The 5000-nt window shown below is 41.5% G+C and overlaps 2 protein-coding genes across 2 annotated transcripts in view; one reads left to right on the top strand and one right to left on the bottom strand.

Annotated features, from left to right (window-relative positions):
* Positions 1–5000, top strand: part of LOC138949070 (zinc finger CCCH-type with G patch domain-containing protein-like) — a 69805-nt gene that overhangs the window by 24597 nt on the left and 40208 nt on the right. The gene's annotated exons all lie outside the window — the stretch shown is intronic.
* The window catches only part of LOC138949069 (uncharacterized), a 41716-nt gene that overhangs the window by 12013 nt on the left and 24703 nt on the right, over positions 1–5000 (bottom strand). The window lies entirely within an intron of this gene.

Below are 5000 nucleotides of genomic sequence, written 5' to 3'. Positions count from 1 at the left end.
GATTTTAATGTACCATTTAAAAAAAATCGGGAGAGTATGCCCCCGAACCCCCCTAGAATAAAGGGATTTCCTCTTTTTTCATCACAAGAGAGTCCCACCCCTGTTATACTGTGGTGAGATGAACAAAGTAAAACATTATTATGTTTAATTATTGACAAAACAAAACGTTACATTTACAAAACAAAGCGTTACATAAGGCGAAGAAATGTCACGTTTTCTTTTGTCAATAATTAAATGTTCCACTAACTTCTTCTTCTTCTTCTGCGTTCGACTGACTCCACGGTCAAAGTCTCTCTCCGAGGGATGCCGCAAAGCTGGCCGTGCGGCGAAGTTCATCTGCCGTTCCCCAGAGTTTGGTCCGAAGGTCCGTTCCGTCTGGCCACTGCTCTTGGCGCCTTGCTTCGTGGGAGAGACAGTCGTTCCACTAACTTATAATTCTTGTCTTTTGATTGTGCATTTAGCAGTCTATCTGTTTTGGGTTTGGTGGGGCGTACTGTTTTGGGTTTGGTGGGGCGTACTGTTTTGGGTTTGGTGGGGCGTACTGTTTTGGGTTTGGTGGGGCGTACTGTTTTCACAAGATGGAGTGTGCATTTAAGCCTAACAGTGCAGAAAGGGAGTTACCATTGAATCCAATGGAGATAGAAGCTTGAAGTCGTGCATACACAGCATTTGCTTGCTTTACAAAGGCGGCCCACGAGTCTTTCCCACAGCATAAATCACAGTAATGTGTATACCTCCACTGTTGTTGGGATCATACGAGGGTTTACTGACAAGAATAGATCGTCAGAGGGGGTTTGTCATATATGTTGTTTGCTTGAATACGTAACAACACAGAGTTCTTTTCTTCGCCTTCTGATCTTTTCGTGTGAATATAAACTGTTGATAGCCTCGAATTCAATCATTTCCATTGCGGCTGTAGCGTATTTGCAAAAGGAGATAGGAAGTTTCTTTGTATTCTGGGCTGTTAGTGTTACTTGCACTTTGCATAAGAATGTTTTCTGCGACCCTGCTGTCAAAAGAGGGAAGGCGATATGGAAAGTGTTCGTGTGTGTGTCTTTTCATTGCAATGAAAGTATACATCACAATCTCAAACCGTGATCTCTGCAATCAAAAAGACAGGAATGGTATTTATTGGAACGTTTTATTTTTGACCCTTGAGTAAACAGTTCATCTAGAAGAATTCTTATCACAAGCTTTAACATTTAAAATCTGCGCAAGGACATGCATATTCGTGTTTTCTTTTTCGCGCACACGAATATCCGATTTCTTTGCTGCAGGTACCTATACGTGTTTTGAACCTGTCATCCTGATTCTCCCATGTGTGTGTGTGTGTGTGTGTGTGTGTGTGCATCCTGATATGCAACAATTGTGTTAAGGTGTATTAGCATGAGAAAGAGAGATACATCCCCCCTCTCCTCCCAAACACCCCCACTCCCACACCCTCAGAAAAGAAAATATCCGCCTGTGCTCTCTCTCTCTCTCTCTCTCTCTCTCTCTCTCTCTCTCTCTCTCTCTCTCTCTCTCTCTCTCTCTCTCTCTCTCTCTCTCTCTCTGATTTAGTCAAGTTTTGACTAAATGTTTTAACATAGAGGGGGAATCGAGACGAGGGTCGTGGTGTATGTGTGTCTGTGTGTGTGTGCGTGTGTGTGTGTAGAGCGATTCAGAGTAAACTACTGGACCGATCTTTATGAAATTTGACATGAGAGTTCCTGGTTATGATATCCCCGGAATTTTTTTTCATTTTTTCGATACATGTCTTTGATGACGTCATATCCGGCTTTTTGTAAAAGTTGAGGCGGCACTGTCACACCCTCATTTTTCAATCAAATTGATTGAAATTTTGGCCAAGCAATTTTCGACGAAGGCCGGACTTCGGTATTGCATTTCAGCTTGGTGGCTTAAAAATTAATTAATGACTTTGGTCATTAAAAATCTGAAAATTGTAAAAAAAAATTTGTTTTTATAAAACGATCCAAATTTACGTTCATCTTATTCTTCATCATTTTCTGATTCCAAAAACATATAAATATGTTATATTTGGATTAAAAACAAGCTCTGAAAATTAAAAAAAATTAAAATTATGATCAAAATTAAATTTTCGAAATCAATTTAAAAACACTTTCATCTTATTCCTTGTCGGTTCCTGATTCCAAAAACATATAGATATGATATGTTTGGATTAAAAACACGCTCAGAAAGTTAAAACGAAGAGAGGTACAGTAAAGCGTGCTATGAAGCACAGCGCAACCGCTACCGCGCCAAACAGGCTCGTCACTTTCACTGCCTTTTGCACTAGCGGCGGACTACGTTCAATTTCTTTCTGTGAGTTCCACAGCTTGACTAAATGTAGTAATTTCGCCTTATGCGACATGTTCTTGTTTTGTTGTTGTGGTTACCCTTCCCTTCTTTGTGGAATTAATGGCGAGTTAAATCATTTGTTGCAGGGGGAAAACAAATCGTCTTGTTTTCACATAACGTGGTTCTACGTAACGTTTAAAGCTGGTTTTAGGGAAACACATCCGAATGTTCTCATAACATGACTGCGCAGAATTCTAAAGCTGCAGGCAACGCTATATTGCGAATCGTATTAAATGTCCCCTTTTTTTAAACTGACGGCAGCCACACACACAAAATTACAAAAAAAATATCGTCTCTCTCCTTTACCATAAAACTGTCTTCACGCATCTTCGTCATGAAACGGTAAGAAGACGGCTTGGCTTTTAAATGCAAGGTGATAAATCGTGCAGTGGATGAACCTTTACTTTACACAATAACATGTTGGGTTTCGTATATTTACAGGTTGAAGTGATGGGTCGGGTTGACATTTTGCGCATGACTCGGTGATTGTTTTGCATCCTCGTTGTCTACCATTTGTCTTTTCTTTAGGGCCTCTCGTATCTCCGGCTTTGTGTGTGTGTGTGTCTCTCTCTCTCTCTCTCTCTCTCTCTCTCTCTCTCTCTCTCTCTCTCTCTCTCTCTCTCTCTCTCTCTCTCCCCCCCCCCCACAAACACAGCTCTTCCGTCTTCTTTATCGGTGTGTATGATATGTTAAGCTTTTACAGTGTCCTTGGCGTCGAAGAGACAACCGCTCCGGGTTTGTATTCGACTTTTTGAGTCGCCTTTTTGTTCATGATAACATTAATTGTAAGGCGCTTAGAACTATATTATTAGGATTTGCGCCATATAAATACCCTTATTATATTATTATTATTATTGTTATTGTTATTATTGTTATCATTATTATTATAATTATGATGATGATTACAGTTCTGTACATTTATAATCTGAGTAAAAACGAAACGGAAGAAGAATAAAACAAATTAGAACTGGAAGGTAGGTTTTCCCGAATTCAGCAAAAATGACCCTATTTTGTTGTTAGTCACCCATGGTTTGACTGTTTATTGGCAAAGAGTAATACTAAAAAATTTTTACACGGCAGTAAAGTACCCTGCTCTGAAATAGCCGAACTCGTTTTCCGATGAGCACTTCCCTGTCGGAGCTATCATGCATAGAAAACTCGGGTCAAAACACATGACAAAACAACTATTAACATCTCCGAACACTCTCACACCTGCACAGATAGGCAGCATTTAGCACCACCGAAAAAAACCTATACACTGGTACATATAGAAAACAGATAGACCGTGTCATAGTTCCTAAACCCGTGGAAGGCCAAAGCTCAGCATTCAAAAGGTAAGCGCTTTTTTCCAAACCTGTCAGGTTTTCGCTGACTCTGCCACTCCCATTCAAAACTCGTAGACTCGCCTGTAACCTTGCCGGCTATTAGCCACTCGGAGCAGAAAATCTACTACGCGTGTACCTTACTTTTTTCAAAGGCGACTGGGACTGCAAAGGGGGAGGCTGTCTGGGTATTTGATATTGGCGGAAACCTCGTTGAAATGTTTGGTATGCCTTAGTTTTGGGACAGATTCGCTTGGTTTTGCTACAGGTGTGTCTAAATCAGTAATTGTAAACTTTTTCCCGCACGCTGCGTGCTCATTGTGTGAAATGCAATGCAACAACTGATGATGGCTAATGAACGGAGTAATTAATTGTACTTCATTATGCTCTTATTTTACCAACGAAAAAGTGGCAGGTCGAAGATAACCGTCGTAAGGGTTGATCTCTGTACTTACTTACTGCGCAAGTTAGGTTGTGAATAATATGTAAATTGTTGGAGTCATTGGGAGACATATATGTAACTAGATGAATATCCGCTTCGCCGGGTACCCGGCGAAGCCGGACCCGGCGAAGCCGGGTGAGTGGCGCACCAATACCCGGCTTCGCCGGGCGCACCGTACGCGATTGACGCCACACGAAGGAAGGGAGATAAACGCGCAAAACACTGGAGAAGATAAGGAAGAGTTACTGGGAATGGATGTACAGAAAAACCATAAAAACCAAAATCGGTTCAGCGCTGCGCGCTGAGAGCACGTGTTGAAAATTTGCATCGACCAGATTGTGTCCGGAGTCTACCTGAATAATTATGCCCACCAAATTTGAAGCAGATCCATCGAGAACTTTGGCCGTGCATCGCGAAGTGACAGAAAGACAGACAGACACACACACACACAAGCCGTATATAGATATAGATGCAAATGGCGGCCCAAATATATCTTTGATCGTATTTATGAAGAGAAGCCATGCCCATCTTTACAGGCTCACCTGTTACCGTATCTGTTGCAAAGATACGAGCATTAGACAACTTTGGTAGAAGACTTCCAAGTTGGCAGTAGCCGGTTACTCAAAGTGAGTGAAATAATTGCTTTACTGATTATTTGTTCTCAGATTTCTCATCACAATACCCTCAAAGGCCATTGTGCACACAAAAAACCAAAAAACTCCCAAGGTTATTAGAAACATAATTATATCAGTAACAAAAATCAATAAATTCGTTTTAACCCCCCCCCCCCCCCCCTACCTCTTAAGTGCCTCTTTACAACAACCTCTCCATCCCGTGTTATTGAGTGCAGTGGGGCGTCACGCGGGTGACACCGTAGT

This window comes from Littorina saxatilis, linkage group LG15 (genome assembly GCF_037325665.1).
Source record: "Littorina saxatilis isolate snail1 linkage group LG15, US_GU_Lsax_2.0, whole genome shotgun sequence".
In the NCBI taxonomy this organism is placed as follows: Eukaryota; Metazoa; Mollusca; class Gastropoda; order Littorinimorpha; family Littorinidae; genus Littorina; species Littorina saxatilis.
This window is presented reverse-complemented; position numbering and strand designations above follow the sequence as displayed.